Raw genomic sequence first — 26,279 nt, forward strand, 5'->3', positions numbered from 1 at the left:
GCCATTTTTACAGAGTTTTGCTTACTCAGAAGCTTCAATTTTGACCAATTTCAGGCACAGAAATGACTTTAAACACATTTATTTTAGTTGAAAAAGTAATAATTCACATCCAACATTAATTTACAGCCAAAAGATTCAATGTTAAAATTTCATCGAAATTGACCATTTTGGGAACGTTCGACAGCTCCGCGGTCATCGCTTTTCGGGAGAAAATTGATTTTTTGGACTGTACCTGAAATGATTCAAAATGTCAATTGGATCGTGCCTCATGTTGAATAACCACTTTTTAAACTCTCACAGTGACCAAAATTGCCATTTTTACAGAGTTTTGCTTACTCAGAAGCTTCAATTTTGGCCAATTTCAGGCACAGAAATGACTTTAAACACATTTATTTTAGTTGAAAAAGTAATAATTCACATCCAACATTCATTTACAGCCAAAAGATTTAATGTTAAAATTTCATCGAAATTGACCATTTTGGGAACGTTCGACAGCTCCGCGGTAATCGTTTTTCGGCAGAAAATTGATTTTTTGGACTGTACCTAAAATAATTCAAAATGTCAATTGGATCGTGCCTCATGTTGAATATCCACTTTTTAAACCCTCACAGGGAACAAAATTGCCATTTTCACAGAGTTTTGCTTACTCAGAAGCTTTAATTTTGACCCATCCCAGGCACAGAAATGACTTTAAACACATTTATTTTAGTTGAAAAATTGATAATTCACATCCAACCGCAATTTACAGCCAAAAGATTAAATGTTAAAATTTCATCGAAATTGACCATTTTGGGAACGTTCGACAGCTCCGCGGTCATCGTTTTTCGGCAGACAATTGATTTTTTGGGCTGTACCTACAATGATTCAAAATGTCAATTGGATCGTGAATCATGTTCAATAACCACTTTTTAAACCCTCACAGGGACCAAAATTGCAATTTTTACAGAGTTTTGCTTACTCAGAAGCTTCAATTTTGACCAATTTCAGGCACAGAAATGACTTTAATCACATTTATTGTAGTTGAAAAAGTAATAATTCATATCCAACATTAATTTACAGCCAGAAGATTAAATGTTAAAATTTCATCGAAATTGACCTTTTTGGGAACGTTCGACAGCTCCGCGGTAATTGTTTTTCGGCAGAAAATTGATCTTTTGGACTGTACCTAAAATGATTCAAAATGTCGATTGGATCGTGCCTCATGTTGAATAACCACTTTTTAAACTCTCACGTGACCAAAATTGCCATTTTTTCAGAGTTTTGCTTACTCAGAAGGTTCAATTTTGACCAATTTCAGGCACAGAAATGACTTTAAACACATTTATTTTAGTTGAAAAAGTAATAATTCACATCCAACATTAATTTACAGCCAAAAGATTCAATGTTAAAATTTCATCGAAATTGACCATTTTGGGAACGTTCGACAGCTCCGTGGTAATCGTTTTTCGGCAGAAAATTTATTTTATGGACTGTACCTAAAATGATTCAAAATGTCAATTGGATCGTGCCTCATGTTGAATAACCACTTTTTAAACCCTCACAGTGACCAAAATTGCCATTTTTACTGAGTTTTGCTTACTCAAAAGCTTTAATTTTGACCAATTTCACGCACAGAAATTACTTTAAACACATTTATTTTAGTTGAAAAAGTAATAATTCACATCCAACATGAATTTACAGCCAAAAGATTCAATGTTAAAATTTCATTAAAATTGACCATTTTGGGAACGTTCGACAGCTCCGCGGTAATCGTTTTTCGGCAGAAAATTTATTTTTTGGACTGTACCTAAAATGATTCAAAATGTCAATTGGATCGTGCCTCATGTTGAATGACACTTTTTAAACTCTCACAGTGACCAAAATTGCCATTTTTACAGAGTTTTGCTTACTCAGAAGCTTTAATTTTGACCAATTTCACACCCAGAAATGACTTTAAAGACATTTTTTTTAGTTGATAAAGTAATAATTCACATCCAACAGCAATTTACAGCCAGAAGATTAAATGTTAAAATTTCATCGAAATTGACCATTTTGGGAACGTTCGACAGCTCCGCGGTCATCGTTTTTCGGAAGAAAATTGAATTTTTGGACTGTACCTACAATGATTCACAATGTTAATTGGATCGTGCCTCATGTTGAATAACCACTTTTTAAACTCTCACAGGGACCAAAATTGCCATTTTTACAGAGTTTTGCTTACTCAGAAGCTTCAATTTTGACCAATTTCAGGCACAGAAATGACTTTAAACACATTTATTTTAGTTGAAAAAGTAATAATTCACATCCAACATTAATTTACAGCCAAAAGATTCAATGTTAAAATTTCATCGAAATTGACCATTTTGGGAACGTTCGACAGCTCCGCGGTCATCGCTTTTCGGGAGAAAATTGATTTTTTGGACTCTACCTGAAATGATTCAAAATGTCAATTGGATTGTGCCTCACGTTGAATAACCACTTTTTAAACCCTCACAGGGACCAAAATTGCCATTTTTACAGAGTTTTGCTTACTCAGAAGCTTTAATTTTGACCAATGTCAGGCACAGAAATGACTTTAAACACATTTATTTTAGTTGAAAAAGTAATAATTCACATCCAACATGAATTTACAGCCAAAAGATTCAATGTTAAAATTTCATCAAAATTGACCATTTTGGGAACGTTCGACAGCTCCGCGGTAATCGTTTTTCGGCAGAAAATTGATCTTTTGGACTGTACCTAAAATGATTCAAAATGTCGATTGGATCGTGCCTCATGTTGAATGACCACTTTTTAAACTCTCACGTGACCAAAATTGCAATTTTTTCAGAGTTTTGCTTACTCAGAAGGTTCAATTTTGACCAATTTCAGGCACAGAAATGACTTTAAACACATTTATTGTAATTGAAAAAGTAATAATTCACATCCAACATTAATTTACAGCCAAAAGATTCAATGTTAAAATTTCATCGAAATTGACCATTTTGGGAACGTTCGACAGCTCCGTGGTAATCGTTTTTCGGCAGAAAATTTATTTTATGGACTGTACCTAAAATGATTCAAAATGTCAATTGGATCGTGCCTCATGTTGAATAACCACTTTTTAAACCCTCACAGTGACCAAAATTGCCATTTTTACTGAGTTTTGCTTACTCAAAAGCTTTAATTTTGACCAATTTCACGCACAGAAATTACTTTAAACACATTTATTTTAGTTGAAAAAGTAATAATTCACATCCAACATGAATTTACAGCCAAAAGATTCAATGTTAAAATTTCATCAAAATTGACCATTTTGGGAACGTTCGACAGCTCCGTGGTAATCGTTTTTCGGCAGAAAATTTATTTTATGGACTGTACCTAAAATGATTCAAAATGTCAATTGGATCGTGCCTCATGTTGAATAACCACTTTTTAAACCCTCACAGTGACCAAAATTGCCATTTTTACTGAGTTTTGCTTACTCAAAAGCTTTAATTTTGACCAATTTCACGCACAGAAATTACTTTAAACACATTTATTTTAGTTGAAAAAGTAATAATTCACATCCAACATGAATTTACAGCCAAAAGATTCAATGTTAAAATTTCATCAAAATTGACCATTTTGGGAACGTTCGACAGCTCCGCGGTAATCGTTTTTCGGCAGAAAATTTATTTTTTGGACTGTACCTAAAATGATTCAAAATGTCAATTGGATCGTGCCTCATGTTGAATGACACTTTTTAAACTCTCACAGTGACCAAAATTGCCATTTTTACAGAGTTTTGCTTACTCAGAAGCTTTAATTTTGACCAATTTCACACCCAGAAATGACTTTAAAGACATTTTTTTTAGTTGATAAAGTAATAATTCACATCCAACAGCAATTTACAGCCAGAAGATTAAATGTTAAAATTTCATCGAAATTGACCATTTTGGGAACGTTCGACAGCTCCGCGGTCATCGCTTTTCGGGAGAAAATTGATTTTTTGGACTGTACCTGAAATGATTCAAAATGTCAATTGGATTGTGCCTCACGTTGAATAACCACTTTTTAAACCCTCACCGGGACCAAAATTGCCATTTTTACAGAGTTTTGCTTACTCAGAAGCTTCAATTTTGACCAATGTCAGGCACAGAAATGACTTTAAACACATTTATTTTAGTTGAAAAAGTAATAATTCACATCCAACATTAATTTACAGCCAAAAGATTCAATGTTAAAATTTCATCGAAATTGACCATTTTGGGAACGTTCGACAGCTCCGCGGTAATCGTTTTTCGGCAGAAAATTGATTTTTTGGACTGTACCTAAAATGATTCAAAATGTCAATTGGATCTTGCCTCATGTTGAATGACACTTTTGAAACTCTCACAGTGACCAAAATTGCCATTTTTACAGAGTTTTGCTTACTCAGAAGCTTCAATTTTGACCAATTTCAGGCACAGAAATGACTTTAAACACATTTATTGTAGTTGAAAAAGTAATAATTCACATCCAACATTAATTTACAGCCAAAAGATTCAATGTTAAAATTTCATCGAAATTTACCATTTTGGGAACGTTCGACAGCTCTGCGGTCATCGTTTTTCGGCAGAAAATTAATTTTTTGGACTGTACCTAAAATGATTCAAAATGTCTATTGGATCATGAATCATGTTCAATAACCACTTTTTAAACCCTCACAGGGACCAAAATTGCCATTTTTACAGAGTTTTGCTTACTCAGAAGCTTCAATTTTGACCAATTTCAGGCACAAAAATGACTTCACATTTATTTTAGTTGAAAAAGTAATAATTCACATCCAACATTAATTTACAGCCAAAAGATTCAATTTTAAAATTTCATCGAAATTGACCATTTTGGGAACGTTCAACAGCTCCGCGGTAATCGTTTTTCGGCAGAAAATAGATTTTTTGGACTGTACCTAAAATGATTAAAAATGTCAATTGGATCGTGCCTCATGTTAAATAACCACTTTTTAAACTCTCACAGTGACCAAAATTGCCATTTTTACAGAGTTTTGCTTACTCAGAAGCTTCAATTTTGACCAATTTCAGGCACAGAAATGACTTTAAACACATTTATTGTAGTTGAAAAAGTAATAATTCACATCCAACATTAATTTACAGCCAAAAGATTCAAGGTTAAAATTTCATCGAAATTGACCATTTTGGGATCGTTCGACAGCTCTGCGGTCATCATTTTTTGGCAGAAAATTGATTTTTTGGGCTGTACCTACAATGATTCAAAATGTCAATTGGATCGTGAATCATGTTGAATAACCACTTTTTAAACCCTCACAGGGACCAAAATTGCCATTTTTACAGAGTTTTGCTTACTCAGAAGCTTCAATTTTGACCAATTTCAGGCACAGAAATGACTTTAAAAACATTTATTTTAGTTGAAAAAGTAATAATTCACATCCAACATTAATTTACAGCCAAAAGATTCAATGTTAAAATTTCATCGAAATTGACCATTTTGGGAACGTTCGACAGCTCCGCGGTCATCGTTTTTCGGCAGAAAATTGTTTTTTTGGACTGTACCTAAAATGATTCAAAATGTCAATTGGATCGTGCCTCATGTTGAATAACCACTTTTTAAACTCTCACAGTGACTAAAATTGCCATTTTTACAGAGTTTTGCTTACTCAGAAGCTTCAATTTTGACCAATTTCAGGCACAGAAATGACTTTAAACACATTTATTTTAGTTGAAAAAGTAATAATTCACATCCAACATTAATTTACAGCCAAAAGATTCAATGTTAAAATTTCATCGAAATTGACCATTTTGGGAACGTTCGACAGCTCCGCGGTCATCGCTTTTCGGGAGAAAATTGATTTTTTGGACTGTACCTGAAATGATTCAAAATGTCAATTGGATCGTGCCTCATGTTGAATAACCACTTTTTAAACTCTCACAGTGACCAAAATTGCCATTTTTACAGAGTTTTGCTTACTCAGAAGCTTCAATTTTGGCCAACTTCAGGCACAGAAATGACTTTAAACACATTTATTTTAGTTGAAAAAGTAATAATTCACATCCAACATTCATTTACAGCCAAAAGATTTAATGTTAAAATTTCATCGAAATTGACCATTTTGGGAACGTTCGACAGCTCCGCGGTAATCGTTTTTCGGCAGAAAATTGATTTTTTGGACTGTACCTAAAATAATTCAAAATGTCAATTGGATCGTGCCTCATGTTGAATATCCACTTTTTAAACCCTCACAGGGAACAAAATTGCCATTTTCACAGAGTTTTGCTTACTCAGAAGCTTTAATTTTGACCCATCCCAGGCACAGAAATGACTTTAAACACATTTATTTTAGTTGAAAAATTGATAATTCACATCCAACCGCAATTTACAGCCAAAAGATTAAATGTTAAAATTTCATCGAAATTGACCATTTTGGGAACGTTCGACAGCTCCGCGGTCATCGTTTTTCGGCAGACAATTGATTTTTTGGGCTGTACCTACAATGATTCAAAATGTCAATTGGATCGTGAATCATGTTCAATAACCACTTTTTAAACCCTCACAGGGACCAAAATTGCAATTTTTACAGAGTTTTGCTTACTCAGAAGCTTCAATTTTGACCAATTTCAGGCACAGAAATGACTTTAATCACATTTATTGTAGTTGAAAAAGTAATAATTCATATCCAACATTAATTTACAGCCAGAAGATTAAATGTTAAAATTTCATCGAAATTGACCTTTTTGGGAACGTTCGACAGCTCCGCGGTAATTGTTTTTCGGCAGAAAATTGATCTTTTGGACTGTACCTAAAATGATTCAAAATGTCGATTGGATCGTGCCTCATGTTGAATAACCACTTTTTAAACTCTCACGTGACCAAAATTGCCATTTTTTCAGAGTTTTGCTTACTCAGAAGGTTCAATTTTGACCAATTTCAGGCACAGAAATGACTTTAAACACATTTATTTTAGTTGAAAAAGTAATAATTCACATCCAACATTAATTTACAGCCAAAAGATTCAATGTTAAAATTTCATCGAAATTGACCATTTTGGGAACGTTCGACAGCTCCGTGGTAATCGTTTTTCGGCAGAAAATTTATTTTATGGACTGTACCTAAAATGATTCAAAATGTCAATTGGATCGTGCCTCATGTTGAATAACCACTTTTTAAACCCTCACAGTGACCAAAATTGCCATTTTTACTGAGTTTTGCTTACTCAAAAGCTTTAATTTTGACCAATTTCACACACAGAAATTACTTTAAACACATTTATTTTAGTTGAAAAAGTAATAATTCACATCCAACATGAATTTACAGCCAAAAGATTCAATGTTAAAATTTCATTAAAATTGACCATTTTGGGAACGTTCGACAGCTCCGCGGTAATCGTTTTTCGGCAGAAAATTTATTTTTTGGACTGTACCTAAAATGATTCAAAATGTCAATTGGATCGTGCCTCATGTTGAATGACACTTTTTAAACTCTCACAGTGACCAAAATTGCCATTTTTACAGAGTTTTGCTTACTCAGAAGCTTTAATTTTGACCAATTTCACACCCAGAAATGACTTTAAAGACATTTTTTTTAGTTGATAAAGTAATAATTCACATCCAACAGCAATTTACAGCCAGAAGATTAAATGTTAAAATTTCATCGAAATTGACCATTTTGGGAACGTTCGACAGCTCCGCGGTCATCGTTTTTCGGAAGAAAATTGAATTTTTGGACTGTACCTACAATGATTCACAATGTTAATTGGATCGTGCCTCATGTTGAATAACCACTTTTTAAACTCTCACAGGGACCAAAATTGCCATTTTTACAGAGTTTTGCTTACTCAGAAGCTTCAATTTTGACCAATTTCAGGCACAGAAATGACTTTAAACACATTTATTTTAGTTGAAAAAGTAATAATTCACATCCAACATTAATTTACAGCCAAAAGATTCAATGTTAAAATTTCATCGAAATTGACCATTTTGGGAACGTTCGACAGCTCCGCGGTCATCGCTTTTCGGGAGAAAATTGATTTTTTGGACTCTACCTGAAATGATTCAAAATGTCAATTGGATTGTGCCTCACGTTGAATAACCACTTTTTAAACCCTCACAGGGACCAAAATTGCCATTTTTACAGAGTTTTGCTTACTCAGAAGCTTCAATTTTGACCAATGTCAGGCACAGAAATGACTTTAAACACATTTATTTTAGTTGAAAAAGTAATAATTCACATCCAACATGAATTTACAGCCAAAAGATTCAATGTTAAAATTTCATCAAAATTGACCATTTTGGGAACGTTCGACAGCTCCGCGGTAATCGTTTTTCGGCAGAAAATTTATTTTTTGGACTGTACCTAAAATGATTCAAAATGTCAATTGGATCGTGCCTCATGTTGAATGACACTTTTTAAACTCTCACAGTGACCAAAATTGCCATTTTTACAGAGTTTTGCTTACTCAGAAGCTTTAATTTTGACCAATTTCACACCCAGAAATGACTTTAAAGACATTTTTTTTAGTTGATAAAGTAATAATTCACATCCAACAGCAATTTACAGCCAGAAGATTCAATGTTAAAATTTCATCAAAATTGACCATTTTGGGAACGTTCGACAGCTCTGCGGTCATCGTTTTTCGGCAGAAAATTAATTTTTGGGACTGTACCTAAAATGATTCAAAATGTCAATTGGATCGTGAATCATGTTCAATAACCACTTTTTAAACCCTCACAGGGACCAAAATTGCCATTTTTACAGAGTTTTGCTTACTCAGAAGCTTCAATTTTGACCAATTTCAGGCACAAAAATGACTTCACATTTATTTTAGTTGAAAAAGTAATAATTCACATCCAACATTAATTTACAGCCAAAAGATTCAATTTTAAAATTTCATCGAAATTGACCATTTTGGGAACGTTCGACAGCTCCGCGGTAATCGGTTTTCGGCAGAAAATTTATTTTTTGGACTGTACCTAAAATGATTCAAAATGTCAATTGGATCGTGCCTCATGTTGAATGACACTTTTTAAACTCTCACAGTGACCAAAATTGCCATTTTTACAGAGTTTTGCTTACTCAGAAGCTTCAATTTTGACCAATTTCAGGCACAGAAATTACTTTAAACACATTTATTGTAGTTGAAAAAGTAATAATTCACATCCAACATTAATTTACAGCCAAAAGATTCAAGGTTAAAATTTCATCGAAATTGACCATTTTGGGAACGTTCGACAGCTCTGCGGTCATCGTTTTTCGGCAGAAAATTAATTTTTTGGACTGTACCTAAAATGATTCAAAATGTCAATTGGATCATGCCTCATGTTGAATATCCACTTTTTAAACCCTCACAGGGAACAAAATTGCCATTTTTACAGAGTTTTGCTTACTCAGAAGCTTCAATTTTGACCAATTTCAGGCACAGAAATGACTTTAATCACATTTATTGTAGTTGAAAAAGTAATAATTCATATCCAACATTAATTTACAGCCAGAAGATTAAATGTTAAAATTTCATCGAAATTGACCTTTTTGGGAACGTTCAACAGCTCCGCGGTAATCGTTTTTCGGCAGAAAATTGATCTTTTGGACTGTACCTAAAATGATTCAAAATGTCGATTGGATCGTGCCTCATGTTGAATAACCACTTTTTAAACTCTCACGTGACCAAAATTGCAATTTTTTCAGAGTTTTGCTTACTCAGAAGGTTCAATTTTGACCAATTTCAGGCACAGAAATGACTTTAAACACATTTATTGTAATTGAAAAAGTAATAATTCACATCCAACATTAATTTACAGCCAAAAGATTCAATGTTAAAATTTCATCGAAATTGACCATTTTGGGAACGTTCGACAGCTCCGTGGTAATCGTTTTTCGGCAGAAAATTTATTTTATGGACTGTACCTAAAATGATTCAAAATGTCAATTGGATCGTGCCTCATGTTGAATAACCACTTTTTAAACCCTCACAGTGACCAAAATTGCCATTTTTACTGAGTTTTGCTTACTCAAAAGCTTTAATTTTGACCAATTTCACGCACAGAAATTACTTTAAACACATTTATTTTAGTTGAAAAAGTAATAATTCACATCCAACATGAATTTACAGCCAAAAGATTCAATGTTAAAATTTCATCAAAATTGACCATTTTGGGAACGTTCGACAGCTCCGTGGTAATCGTTTTTCGGCAGAAAATTTATTTTATGGACTGTACCTAAAATGATTCAAAATGTCAATTGGATCGTGCCTCATGTTGAATAACCACTTTTTAAACCCTCACAGTGACCAAAATTGCCATTTTTACTGAGTTTTGCTTACTCAAAAGCTTTAATTTTGACAAATTTCACGCACAGAAATTACTTTAAACACATTTATTTTAGTTGAAAAAGTAATAATTCACATCCAACATGAATTTACAGCCAAAAGATTCAATGTTAAAATTTCATCAAAATTGACCATTTTGGGAACGTTCGACAGCTCCGCGGTAATCGTTTTTCGGCAGAAAATTTATTTTTTGGACTGTACCTAAAATGATTCAAAATGTCAATTGGATCGTGCCTCATGTTGAATGACACTTTTTAAACTCTCACAGTGACCAAAATTGCCATTTTTACAGAGTTTTGCTTACTCAGAAGCTTTAATTTTGACCAATTTCACACCCAGAAATGACTTTAAAGACATTTTTTTTAGTTGATAAAGTAATAATTCACATCCAACAGCAATTTACAGCCAGAAGATTAAATGTTAAAATTTCATCGAAATTGACCATTTTGGGAACGTTCGACAGCTCCGCGGTCATCGCTTTTCGGGAGAAAATTGATTTTTTGGACTGTACCTGAAATGATTCAAAATGTCAATTGGATTGTGCCTCACGTTGAATAACCACTTTTTAAACCCTCACAGGGACCAAAATTGCCATTTTTACAGAGTTTTGCTTACTCAGAAGCTTCAATTTTGACCAATGTCAGGCACAGAAATGACTTTAAACACATTTATTTTAGTTGAAAAAGTAATAATTCACATCCAACATTAATTTACAGCCAAAAGATTCAATGTTAAAATTTCATCGAAATTGACCATTTTGGGAACGTTCGACAGCTCCGCGGTAATCGTTTTTCGGCAGAAAATTGATTTTTTGGACTGTACCTAAAATGATTCAAAATGTCAATTGGATCTTGCCTCATGTTGAATGACACTTTTGAAACTCTCACAGTGACCAAAATTGCCATTTTTACAGAGTTTTGCTTACTCAGAAGCTTCAATTTTGACCAATTTCAGGCACAGAAATGACTTTAAACACATTTATTGTAGTTGAAAAAGTAATAATTCACATCCAACATTAATTTACAGCCAAAAGATTCAATGTTAAAATTTCATCGAAATTTACCATTTTGGGAACGTTCGACAGCTCTGCGGTCATCGTTTTTCGGCAGAAAATTAATTTTTTGGACTGTACCTAAAATGATTCAAAATGTCTATTGGATCGTGAATCATGTTCAATAACCACTTTTTAAACCCTCACAGGGACCAAAATTGCCATTTTTACAGAGTTTTGCTTACTCAGAAGCTTCAATTTTGACCAATTTCAGGCACAAAAATGACTTCACATTTATTTTAGTTGAAAAAGTAATAATTCACATCCAACATTAATTTACAGCCAAAAGATTCAATTTTAAAATTTCATCGAAATTGACCATTTTGGGAACGTTCAACAGCTCCGCGGTAATCGTTTTTCGGCAGAAAATAGATTTTTTGGACTGTACCTAAAATGATTAAAAATGTCAATTGGATCGTGCCTCATGTTAAATAACCACTTTTTAAACTCTCACAGTGACCAAAATTGCCATTTTTACAGAGTTTTGCTTACTCAGAAGCTTCAATTTTGACCAATTTCAGGCACAGAAATGACTTTAAACACATTTATTGTAGTTGAAAAAGTAATAATTCACATCCAACATTAATTTACAGCCAAAAGATTCAAGGTTAAAATTTCATCGAAATTGACCATTTTGGGATCGTTCGACAGCTCTGCGGTCATCATTTTTTGGCAGAAAATTGATTTTTTGGGCTGTACCTACAATGATTCAAAATGTCAATTGGATCGTGAATCATGTTGAATAACCACTTTTTAAACCCTCACAGGGACCAAAATTGCCATTTTTACAGAGTTTTGCTTACTCAGAAGCTTCAATTTTGACCAATTTCAGGCACAGAAATGACTTTAAAAACATTTATTTTAGTTGAAAAAGTAATAATTCACATCCAACATTAATTTACAGCCAAAAGATTCAATGTTAAAATTTCATCGAAATTGACCATTTTGGGAACGTTCGACAGCTCCGCGGTCATCGTTTTTCGGCAGAAAATTGTTTTTTTGGACTGTACCTAAAATGATTCAAAATGTCAATTGGATCGTGCCTCATGTTGAATAACCACTTTTTAAACTCTCACAGTGACTAAAATTGCCATTTTTACAGAGTTTTGCTTACTCAGAAGCTTCAATTTTGACCAATTTCAGGCACAGAAATGACTTTAAACACATTTATTTTAGTTGATAAAGTAATAATTCACATCCAACAGCAATTTACAGCCAAAAGATTAAATGTTAAAATTTCATCTAAATTGACCATTTTGGGAACGTTCGACAGCTCCGCGGTAATCGTTTTTCGGCAGAAAATTGAATTTTTGGACTGTACCTACAATGATTCAAAATGTTTATTGGATCGTGCCTCATGTTGAATAACCACTTTTTAACCCCTCACAGGGACCACAATTGCCATTTTTACAGAGTTTTGCTTACTCAGAAGCTTCAATTTTGACCAATTTCAGGCACAGAAATGACTTTAAACACATTTATTTTAGTTGAAAAAGTAATAATTCACATCCAACATTAATTTACAGCCAAAAGATTCAATGTTAAAATTTCATCGAAATTGACCATTTTGGGAACGTTCGACAGCTCCGCGGTCATCGCTTTTCGGGAGAAAATTGATTTTTTGGACTGTACCTGAAATGATTCAAAATGTCAATTGGATCGTGCCTCATGTTGAATAACCACTTTTTAAACTCTCACAGTGACCAAAATTGCCATTTTTACAGAGTTTTGCTTACTCAGAAGCTTCAATTTTGGCCAATTTCAGGCACAGAAATGACTTTAAACACATTTATTTTAGTTGAAAAAGTAATAATTCACATCCAACATTCATTTACAGCCAAAAGATTTAATGTTAAAATTTCATCGAAATTGACCATTTTGGGAACGTTCGACAGCTCCGCGGTAATCGTTTTTCGGCAGAAAATTGATTTTTTGGACTGTACCTAAAATAATTCAAAATGTCAATTGGATCGTGCCTCATGTTGAATATCCACTTTTTAAACCCTCACAGGGAACAAAATTGCCATTTTCACAGAGTTTTGCTTACTCAGAAGCTTTAATTTTGACCCATCCCAGGCACAGAAATGACTTTAAACACATTTATTTTAGTTGAAAAATTGATAATTCACATCCAACCGCAATTTACAGCCAAAAGATTAAATGTTAAAATTTCATCGAAATTGACCATTTTGGGAACGTTCGACAGCTCCGCGGTCATCGTTTTTCGGCAGACAATTGATTTTTTGGGCTGTACCTACAATGATTCAAAATGTCAATTGGATCGTGAATCATGTTCAATAACCACTTTTTAAACCCTCACAGGGACCAAAATTGCAATTTTTACAGAGTTTTGCTTACTCAGAAGCTTCAATTTTGACCAATTTCAGGCACAGAAATGACTTTAATCACATTTATTGTAGTTGAAAAAGTAATAATTCATATCCAACATTAATTTACAGCCAGAAGATTAAATGTTAAAATTTCATCGAAATTGACCTTTTTGGGAACGTTCGACAGCTCCGCGGTAATTGTTTTTCGGCAGAAAATTGATCTTTTGGACTGTACCTAAAATGATTCAAAATGTCGATTGGATCGTGCCTCATGTTGAATAACCACTTTTTAAACTCTCACGTGACCAAAATTGCCATTTTTTCAGAGTTTTGCTTACTCAGAAGGTTCAATTTTGACCAATTTCAGGCACAGAAATGACTTTAAACACATTTATTTTAGTTGAAAAAGTAATAATTCACATCCAACATTAATTTACAGCCAAAAGATTCAATGTTAAAATTTCATCGAAATTGACCATTTTGGGAACGTTCGACAGCTCCGTGGTAATCGTTTTTCGGCAGAAAATTTATTTTATGGACTGTACCTAAAATGATTCAAAATGTCAATTGGATCGTGCCTCATGTTGAATAACCACTTTTTAAACCCTCACAGTGACCAAAATTGCCATTTTTACTGAGTTTTGCTTACTCAAAAGCTTTAATTTTGACCAATTTCACGCACAGAAATTACTTTAAACACATTTATTTTAGTTGAAAAAGTAATAATTCACATCCAACATGAATTTACAGCCAAAAGATTCAATGTTAAAATTTCATTAAAATTGACCATTTTGGGAACGTTCGACAGCTCCGCGGTAATCGTTTTTCGGCAGAAAATTTATTTTTTGGACTGTACCTAAAATGATTCAAAATGTCAATTGGATCGTGCCTCATGTTGAATGACACTTTTTAAACTCTCACAGTGACCAAAATTGCCATTTTTACAGAGTTTTGCTTATTCAGAAGCTTTAATTTTGACCAATTTCACACCCAGAAATGACTTTAAAGACATTTTTTTTAGTTGATAAAGTAATAATTCACATCCAACAGCAATTTACAGCCAGAAGATTAAATGTTAAAATTTCATCGAAATTGACCATTTTGGGAACGTTCGACAGCTCCGCGGTCATCGTTTTTCGGAAGAAAATTGAATTTTTGGACTGTACCTACAATGATTCACAATGTTAATTGGATCGTGCCTCATGTTGAATAACCACTTTTTAAACTCTCACAGGGACCAAAATTGCCATTTTTACAGAGTTTTGCTTACTCAGAAGCTTCAATTTTGACCAATTTCAGGCACAGAAATGACTTTAAACACATTTATTTTAGTTGAAAAAGTAATAATTCACATCCAACATTAATTTACAGCCAAAAGATTCAATGTTAAAATTTCATCGAAATTGACCATTTTGGGAACGTTCGACAGCTCCGCGGTCTTCGCTTTTCGGGAGAAAATTGATTTTTTGGACTCTACCTGAAATGATTCAAAATGTCAATTGGATTGTGCCTCACGTTGAATAACCACTTTTTAAACCCTCACAGGGACCAAAATTGCCATTTTTACAGAGTTTTGCTTACTCAGAAGCTTCAATTTTGACCAATGTCAGGCACAGAAATGACTTTAAACACATTTATTTTAGTTGAAAAAGTAATAATTCACATCCAACATGAATTTACAGCCAAAAGATTCAATGTTAAAATTTCATCAAAATTGACCATTTTGGGAACGTTCGACAGCTCCGCGGTAATCGTTTTTCGGCAGAAAATTTATTTTTTGGACTGTACCTAAAATGATTCAAAATGTCAATTGGATCGTGCCTCATGTTGAATGACACTTTTTAAACTCTCACAGTGACCAAAATTGCCATTTTTACAGAGTTTTGCTTACTCAGAAGCTTTAATTTTGACCAATTTCACACCCAGAAATGACTTTAAAGACAATTTTTTTAGTTGATAAAGTAATAATTCACATCCAACAGCAATTTACAGCCAAAAGATTAAATGTTAAAATTTCATCGAAATTTACCATTTTGGGAACGTTCGACAGCTCTGCGGTCATCGTTTTTCGGCAGAAAATTAATTTTTGGGACTGTACCTAAAATGATTCAAAATGTCAATTGGATCGTGAATCATGTTCAATAACCACTTTTTAAACCCTCACAGGGACCAAAATTGCCATTTTTACAGAGTTTTGCTTACTCAGAAGCTTCAATTTTGACCAATTTCAGGCACAAAAATGACTTCACATTTATTTTAGTTGAAAAAGTAATAATTCACATCCAACATTAATTTACAGCCAAAAGATTCAATTTTAAAATTTCATCGAAATTGACCATTTTGGGAACGTTCGACAGCTCCGCGGTAATCGTTTTTCGGCAGAAAATTTATTTTTTGGACTGTACCTAAAATGATTCAAAATGTCAATTGGATCGTGCCTCATGTTGAATGACACTTTTTAAACTCTCACAGTGACCAAAATTGCCATTTTTACAGAGTTTTGCTTACTCAGAAGCTTCAATTTTGACCAATTTCAGGCACAGAAATGACTTTAAACACATTTATTGTAGTTGAAAAAGTAATAATTCACATCCAACATTAATTTACAGCCAAAAGATTCAAGGTTAAAATTTCATCGAAATTGACCATTTTGGGAACGTTCGACAGCTCTGCGGTCATCGTTTTTCGGCAGAAAATTAATTTTTTGGACTGTACCTAAAATGATTCAAAATGTCAATTGGATCATGCCTCATGTTGAATATCCACTTTTTAAACCCTCACAGGGAACAAAATTGCCATTTTTACAGAGTTTTGCTTACTCAGAAGCTTCAATTTTGACCAATTTCAGGCACAGAAATGACTTTAATCACATTTATTGTAGTTGAAAAAGTAATAATTCATATCCAACATTAATTTACAGCCAGAAGATTAAATGTTAAAATTTCATCGAAATTGACCTTTTTGGGAACGTTCAACAGCTCCGCGGTAATCGTTTTTCGGCAGAAAATTGATCTTTTGGACTGTACCTAAAATGATTCAAAATGTCGATTGGATCGTGCCTCATGTTGAATAACCACTTTTTAAACTCTCACGTGACCAAAATTGCAATTTTTTCAGAGTTTTGCTTACTCAGAAGGTTCAATTTTGACCAATTTCAGGCACAGAAATGACTTTAAACACATTTATTGTAATTGAAAAAGTAATAATTCACATCCAACATTAATTTACAGCCAAAAGATTCAATGTTAAAATTTCATCGAAATTGACCATTTTGGGAACGTTCGACAGCTCCGTGGTAATCGTTTTTCGGCAGAAAATTTATTTTATGGACTGTACCTAAAATGATTCAAAATGTCAATTGGATCGTGCCTCATGTTGAATAACCACTTTTTAAACCCTCACAGTGACCAAAATTGCCATTTTTACTGAGTTTTGCTTACTCAAAAGCTTTAATTTTGACCAATTTCATGCACAGAAATTACTTTAAACACATTTATTTTAGTTGAAAAAGTAATAATTCACATCCAACATGAATTTACAGCCAAAAGATTCAATGTTAAAATTTCATCAAAATTGACCATTTTGGGAACGTTCGACAGCTCCGCGGTAATCGTTTTTCGGCAGAAAATTTATTTTTTGGACTGTACCTAAAATGATTCAAAATGTCAATTGGATCGTGCCTCATGTTGAATGACACTTTTTAAACTCTCACAGTGACCAAAATTGCCATTTTTACAGAGTTTTGCTTACTCAGAAGCTTTAATTTTGACCAATTTCACACCCAGAAATGACTTTAAAGACATTTTTTTTAGTTGATAAAGTAATAATTCACATCCAACACCAATTTACAGCCAGAAGATTAAATGTTAAAATTTCATCGAAATTGACCATTTTGGGAACGTTCGACAGCTCCGCGGTCATCGCTTTTCGGGAGAAAATTGATTTTTTGGACTGTACCTGAAATGATTCAAAATGTCAATTGGATTGTGCCTCACGTTGAATAACCACTTTTTAAACCCTCACAGGGACCAAAATTGCCATTTTTACAGAGTTTTGCTTACTCAGAAGCTTCAATTTTGACCAATGTCAGGCACAGAAATGACTTTAAACACATTTATTTTAGTTGAAAAAGTAATAATTCACATCCAACATTAATTTACAGCCAAAAGATTCAATGTTAAAATTTCATCGAAATTGACCATTTTGGGAACGTTCGACAGCTCCGCGGTAATCGTTTTTCGGCAGAAAATTGATTTTTTGGACTGTACCTAAAATGATTCAAAATGTCAATTGGATCTTGCCTCATGTTGAATGACACTTTTGAAACTCTCACAGTGACCAAAATTGCCATTTTTACAGAGTTTTGCTTACTCAGAAGCTTCAATTTTGACCAATTTCAGGCACAGAAATGACTTTAAACACATTTATTGTAGTTGAAAAAGTAATAATTCACATCCAACATTAATTTACAGCCAAAAGATTCAATGTTAAAATTTCATCGAAATTTACCATTTTGGGAACGTTCGACAGCTCTGCGGTCATCGTTTTTCGGCAGAAAATTAATTTTTTGGACTGTACCTAAAATGATTCAAAATGTCTATTGGATCGTGAATCATGTTCAATAACCACTTTTTAAACCCTCACAGGGACCAAAATTGCCAGTTTTTACAGAGTTTTGCTTACTCAGAAGCTTCAATTTTGACCAATTTCAGGCACAAAAATGACTTCACATTTATTTTAGTTGAAAAAGTAATAATTCACATCCAACATTAATTTACAGCCAAAAGATTCAATTTTAAAATTTCATCGAAATTGACCATTTTGGGAACGTTCAACAGCTCCGCGGTAATCGTTTTTCGGCAGAAAATAGATTTTTTGGACTGTACCTAAAATGATTAAAAATGTCAATTGGATCGTGCCTCATGTTAAATAACCACTTTTTAAACTCTCACAGTGACCAAAATTGCCATTTTTACAGAGTTTTGCTTACTCAGAAGCTTCAATTTTGACCAATTTCAGGCACAGAAATGACTTTAAACACATTTATTGTAGTTGAAAAAGTAATAATTCACATCCAACATTAATTTACAGCCAAAAGATTCAAGGTTAAAATTTCATCGAAATTGACCATTTTGGGATCGTTCGACAGCTCTGCGGTCATCATTTTTTGGCAGAAAATTGATTTTTTGGGCTGTACCTACAATGATTCAAAATGTCAATTGGATCGTGAATCATGTTGAATAACCACTTTTTAAACCCTCACAGGGACCAAAATTGCCATTTTTACAGAGTTTTGCTTACTCAGAAGCTTTAATTTTGACCAATTTCAGGCACAGAAATGACTTTAAAAACATTTATTTTAGTTGAAAAAGTAATAATTCACATCCAACATTAATTTACAGCCAAAAGATTCAATGTTAAAATTTCATCGAAATTGACCATTTTGGGAACGTTCGACAGCTCCGCGGTCATCGTTTTTCGGCAGAAAATTGTTTTTTCGGACTGTACCTAAAATGATTCAAAATGTCAATTGGATCGTGCCTCATGTTGAATAACCACTTTTTAAACTCTCACAGTGACTAAAATTGCCATTTTTACAGAGTTTTGCTTACTCAGAAGCTTCAATTTTGACCAATTTCAGGCACAGAAATGACTTTAAACACATTTATTTTAGTTGATAAAGTAATAATTCACATCCAACAGCAATTTACAGCCAAAAGATTAAATGTTAAAATTTCATCTAAATTGACCATTTTGGGAACGTTCGACAGCTCCGCGGTAATCGTTTTTCGGCAGAAAATTGAATTTTTGGACTGTACCTACAATGATTCAAAATGTTTATTGGATCGTGCCTCATGTTGAATAACCACTTTTTAACCCCTCACAGGGACCACAATTGCCATTTTTACAGAGTTTTGCTTACTCAGAAGCTTCAATTTTGACCAATTTCAGGCACAGAAATGACTTTAAACACATTTATTTTAGTTGAAAAAGTAATAATTCACATCCAACATTAATTTACAGCCAAAAGATTCAATGTTAAAATTTCATCGAAATTGACCATTTTGGGAACGTTCGACAGCTCCGCGGTCATCGCTTTTCGGGAGAAAATTGATTTTTTGGACTGTACCTGAAATGATTCAAAATGTCAATTGGATCGTGCCTCATGTTGAATAACCACTTTTTAAACTCTCACAGTGACCAAAATTGCCATTTTTACAGAGTTTTGCTTACTCAGAAGCTTCAATTTTGGCCAATTTCAGGCACAGAAATGACTTTAAACACATTTATTTTAGTTGAAAAAGTAATAATTCACATCCAACATTCATTTACAGCCAAAAGATTTAATGTTAAAATTTCATCGAAATTGACCATTTTGGGAACGTTCGACAGCTCCGCGGTAATCGTTTTTCGGCAGAAAATTGATTTTTTGGACTGTACCTAAAATAATTCAAAATGTCAATTGGATCGTGCCTCATGTTGAATATCCACTTTTTAAAACCCTCACAGGGAACAAAATTGCCATTTTCACAGAGTTTTGCTTACTCAGAAGCTTTAATTTTGACCCATCCCAGGCACAGAAATGACTTTAAACACATTTATTTTAGTTGAAAAATTGATAATTCACATCCAACCGCAATTTACAGCCAAAAGATTAAATGTTAAAATTTCATCGAAATTGACCATTTTGGGAACGTTCGACAGCTCCGCGGTCATCGTTTTTCGGCAGACAATTGATTTTTTGGGCTGTACCTACAATGATTCAAAATGTCAATTGGATCGTGAATCATGTTCAATAACCACTTTTTAAACCCTCACAGGGACCAAAATTGCAATTTTTACAGAGTTTTGCTTACTCAGAAGCTTCAATTTTGACCAATTTCAGGCACAGAAATGACTTTAATCACATTTATTGTAGTTGAAAAAGTAATAATTCATATCCAACATTAATTTACAGCCAGAAGATTAAATGTTAAAATTTCATCGAAATTGACCTTTTTGGGAACGTTCGACAGCTCCGCGGTAATTGTTTTTCGGCAGAAAATTGATCTTTTGGACTGTACCTAAAATGATTCAAAATGTCGATTGGATCGTGCCTCATGTTGAATAACCACTTTTTAAACTCTCACGTGACCAAAATTGCCATTTTTTCAGAGTTTTGCTTACTCAGAAGGTTCAATTTTGACCAATTTCAGGCACAGAAATGACTTTAAACACATTTATTTTAGTTGAAAAAGTAATAATTCACATCCAACATTAATTTACAGCCAAAAGATTCAATGTTAAAATTTCATCGAAATTGACCATTTTGGGAACGTTCGACAGCTCCGTGGTAATCGTTTTTCGGCAGAAAATTTATTTTATGGACTGTACCTAAAATGATTCAAAATGTCAATTGGATCGTGCCTCATGTTGAATAACCACTTTTTAAACCCTCACAGTGACCAAAATTGCCATTTTTACTGAGTTTTGCTTACTCAAAAGCTTTAATTTTGACCAATTTCACGCACAGAAATTACTTTAAACACATTTATTTTAGTTGAAAAAGTAATAATTCACATCCAACATGAATTTACAGCCAAAAGATTCAATGTTAAAATTTCATTAAAATTGACCATTTTGGGAACGTTCGACAGCTCCGCGGTAATCGTTTTTCGGCAGAAAATTTATTTTTTGGACTGTACCTAAAATGATTCAAAATGTCAATTGGATCGTGCCTCATGTTGAATGACACTTTTTAAACTCTCACAGTGACCAAAATTGCCATTTTTACAGAGTTTTGCTTACTCAGAAGCTTTAATTTTGACCAATTTCACACCCAGAAATGACTTTAAAGACATTTTTTTTAGTTGATAAAGTAATAATTCACATCCAACATTAATTTACAGCCAAAAGATTCAAGGTTAAAATTTCATCGAAATTGACCATTTTGGGAACGTTCGACAGCTCTGCGGTCATCGTTTTTCGGCAGAAAATTAATTTTTTGGACTGTACCTAAAATGATTCAAAATGTCAATTGGATCATGCCTCATGTTGAATATCCACTTTTTAAACCCTCACAGGGAACAAAATTGCCATTTTTACAGAGTTTTGCTTACTCAGAAGCTTCAATTTTGACCAATTTCAGGCACAGAAATGACTTTAATCACATTTATTGTAGTTGAAAAAGTAATAATTCATATCCAACATTAATTTACAGCCAGAAGATTAAATGTTAAAATTTCATCGAAATTGACCTTTTTGGGAACGTTCAACAGCTCCGCGGTAATCGTTTTTCGGCAGAAAATTGATCTTTTGGACTGTACCTAAAATGATTCAAAATGTCGATTGGATCGTGCCTCATGTTGAATAACCACTTTTTAAACTCTCACGTGACCAAAATTGCCATTTTTTCAGAGTTTTGCTTACTCAGAAGGTTCAATTTTGACCAATTTCAGGCACAGAAATGACTTTAAACACATTTATTTTAGTTGAAAAAGTAATAATTCACATCCAACATTAATTTACAGCCAAAAGATTCAATGTTAAAATTTCATCGAAATTGACCATTTTGGGAACGTTCGACAGCTCCGTGGTAATCGTTTTTCGGCAGAAAATTTATTTTATGGACTGTACCTAAAATGATTCAAAATGTCAATTGGATCGTGCCTCATGTTGAATAACCACTTTTTAAACCCTCACAGTGACCAAAATTGCCATTTTTACTGAGTTTTGCTTACTCAAAAGCTTTAATTTTGACCAATTTCACGCACAGAAATTACTTTAAACACATTTATTTTAGTTGAAAAAGTAATAATTCACATCCAACATGAATTTACAGCCAAAAGATTCAATGTTAAAATTTCATCAAAATTGACCATTTTGGGAACGTTCGACAGCTCCGCGGTAATCGTTTTTCGGCAGAAAATTTATTTTTTGGACTGTACCTAAAATGATTCAAAATGTCAATTGGATCGTGCCTCATGTTGAATGACACTTTTTAAACTCTCACAGTGACCAAAATTGCCATTTTTACAGAGTTTTGCTTACTCAGAAGCTTTAATTTTGACCAATTTCACACCCAGAAATGACTTTAAAGACATTTTTTTTAGTTGATAAAGTAATAATTCACATCCAACAGCAATTTACAGCCAGAAGATTAAATGTTAAAATTTCATCGAAATTGACCATTTTGGGAACGTTCGACAGCTCCGCGGTCATCGTTTTTCGGAAGAAAATTGAATTTTTGGACTGTACCTACAATGATTCACAATGTTAATTGGATCGTGCCTCATGTTGAATAACCACTTTTTAAACTCTCACAGGGACCAAAATTGCCATTTTTACAGAGTTTTGCTTACTCAGAAGCTTCAATTTTGACCAATTTCAGGCACAGAAATGACTTTAAACACATTTATTTTAGTTGAAAAAGTAATAATTCACATCCAACATTAATTTACAGCCAAAAGATTCAATGTTAAAATTTCATCGAAATTGACCATTTTGGGAACGTTCGACAGCTCCGCGGTCATCGCTTTTCGGGAGAAAATTTATTTTTTGGACTGTACCTGAAATGATTCAAAATGTCAATTGGATTGTGCCTCACGTTGAATAACCACTTTTTAAACCCTCACAGGGACCAAAATTGCCATTTTTACAGAGTTTTGCTTACTCAGAAGCTTCAATTTTGACCAATGTCAGGCACAGAAATGACTTTAAACACATTTATTTTAGTTGAAAAAGTAATAATTCACATCCAACATTAATTTACAGCCAAAAAATTCAATGTTAAAATTTCATCGAAATTGACCATTTTGGGAACGTTCGACAGCTCCGCGGTAATCGTTTTTCGGCAGAAAATTGATTTTTTGGACTGTACCTAAAATGATTCAAAATGTCAATTGGATTTTGCCTCATGTTGAATGACACTTTTTAAACTCTCACAGTGACCAAAATTGCCATTTTTACAGAGTTTTGCTTACTCAGAAGCTTCAATTTTGACCAATTTCAGGCACAGAAATGACTTTAAACACATTTATTGTAGTTGAAAAAGTAATAATTCACATCCAACATTAATTTACAGCCAAAAGATTCAATGTTAAAATTTCATCGAAATTTACCATTTTGGGAACGTTCGACAGCTCTGCGGTCATCGTTTTTCGGCAGAAAATTAATTTTTTGGACTGTACCTAAAATGATTCAAAATGTCAATTGGATCGTGAATCATGTTCAATAACCACTTTTTAAACCCTCACAGGGACCAAAATTGCCATTTTTACAGAGTTTTGCTTACTCAGAAGCTTCAATTTTGGCCAATTTCAGGCACAGAAATGACTTTAAACACATTTATTTTAGTTGAAAAAGTAATAATTCACATCCAACATTCATTTACAGCCAAAAGATTTAATGTTAAAATTTCATCGAAATTGACCATTTTGGGAACGTTCGACAGCTCCGCGGTAATCGTTTTTCGGCAGAAAATTGATTTTTTGGACTGTACCTAAAATAATTCAAAATGTCAATTGGATCGTGCCTCATGTTGAATATCCACTTTTTAAACCCTCACAGGGAACAAAATTGCCATTTTCACAGAGTTTTGCTTACTCAGAAGCTTTAATTTTGACCCATCCCAGGCACAGAAATGACTTTAAACACATTTATTTTAGTTGAAAAATTGATAATTCACATCCAACCGCAATTTACAGCCAAAAGATTAAATGTTAAAATTTCATCGAAATTGACCATTTTGGGAACGTTCGACAGCTCCGCGGTCATCGTTTTTCGGCAGACAATTGATTTTTTGGGCTGTACCTACAATGATTCAAAATGTCAATTGGATCGTGAATCATGTTCAATAACCACTTTTTAAACCCTCACAGGGACCAAAATTGCAATTTTTACAGAGTTTTGCTTACTCAGAAGCTTCAATTTTGACCAATTTCAGGCACAGAAATGACTTTAATCACATTTATTGTAGTTGAAAAAGTAATAATTCATATCCAACATTAATTTACAGCCAGAAGATTAAATGTTAAAATTTCATCGAAATTGACCTTTTTGGGAACGTTCGACAGCTCCGCGGTAATTGTTTTTCGGCAGAAAATTGATCTTTTGGACTGTACCTAAAATGATTCAAAATGTCGATTGGATCGTGCCTCATGTTGAATAACCACTTTTTAAACTCTCACGTGACCAAAATTGCCATTTTTTCAGAGTTTTGCTTACTCAGAAGGTTCAATTTTGACCAATTTCAGGCACAGAAATGACTTTAAACACATTTATTTTAGTTGAAAAAGTAATAATTCACATCCAACATTAATTTACAGCCAAAAGATTCAATGTTAAAATTTCATCGAAATTGACCATTTTGGGAACGTTCGACAGCTCCGTGGTAATCGTTTTTCGGCAGAAAATTTATTTTATGGACTGTACCTAAAATGATTCAAAATGTCAATTGGATCGTGCCTCATGTTGAATAACCACTTTTTAAACCCTCACAGTGACCAAAATTGCCATTTTTACTGAGTTTTGCTTACTCAAAAGCTTTAATTTTGACCAATTTCACGCACAGAAATTACTTTAAACACATTTATTTTAGTTGAAAAAGTAATAATTCACATCCAACATGAATTTACAGCCAAAAGATTCAATGTTAAAATTTCATTAAAATTGACCATTTTGGGAACGTTCGACAGCTCCGCGGTAATCGTTTTTCGGCAGAAAATTTATTTTTTGGACTGTACCTAAAATGATTCAAAATGTCAATTGGATCGTGCCTCATGTTGAATGACACTTTTTAAACTCTCACAGTGACCAAAATTGCCATTTTTACAGAGTTTTGCTTACTCAGAAGCTTTAATTTTGACCAATTTCACACCCAGAAATGACTTTAAAGACATTTTTTTTAGTTGATAAAGTAATAATTCACATCCAACATTAATTTACAGCCAAAAGATTCAAGGTTAAAATTTCATCGAAATTGACCATTTTGGGAACGTTCGACAGCTCTGCGGTCATCGTTTTTCGGCAGAAAATTAATTTTTTGGACTGTACCTAAAATGATTCAAAATGTCAATTGGATCATGCCTCATGTTGAATATCCACTTTTTAAACCCTCACAGGGAACAAAATTGCCATTTTTACAGAGTTTTGCTTACTCAGAAGCTTCAATTTTGACCAATTTCAGGCACAGAAATGACTTTAATCACATTTATTGTAGTTGAAAAAGTAATAATTCATATCCAACATTAATTTACAGCCAGAAGATTAAATGTTAAAATTTCATCGAAATTGACCTTTTTGGGAACGTTCAACAGCTCCGCGGTAATCGTTTTTCGGCAGAAAATTGATCTTTTGGACTGTACCTAAAATGATTCAAAATGTCGATTGGATCGTGCCTCATGTTGAATAACCACTTTTTAAACTCTCACGTGACCAAAATTGCCATTTTTTCAGAGTTTTGCTTACTCAGAAGGTTCAATTTTGACCAATTTCAGGCACAGAAATGACTTTAAACACATTTATTTTAGTTGAAAAAGTAATAATTCACATCCAACATTAATTTACAGCCAAAAGATTCAATGTTAAAATTTCATCGAAATTGACCATTTTGGGAACGTTCGACAGCTCCGTGGTAATCGTT

The sequence above is a fragment of the Lissotriton helveticus genome, chromosome 9, assembly GCF_964261635.1.
Source record: "Lissotriton helveticus chromosome 9, aLisHel1.1, whole genome shotgun sequence".
NCBI classification, from domain to species: domain Eukaryota; kingdom Metazoa; phylum Chordata; class Amphibia; order Caudata; family Salamandridae; genus Lissotriton; species Lissotriton helveticus.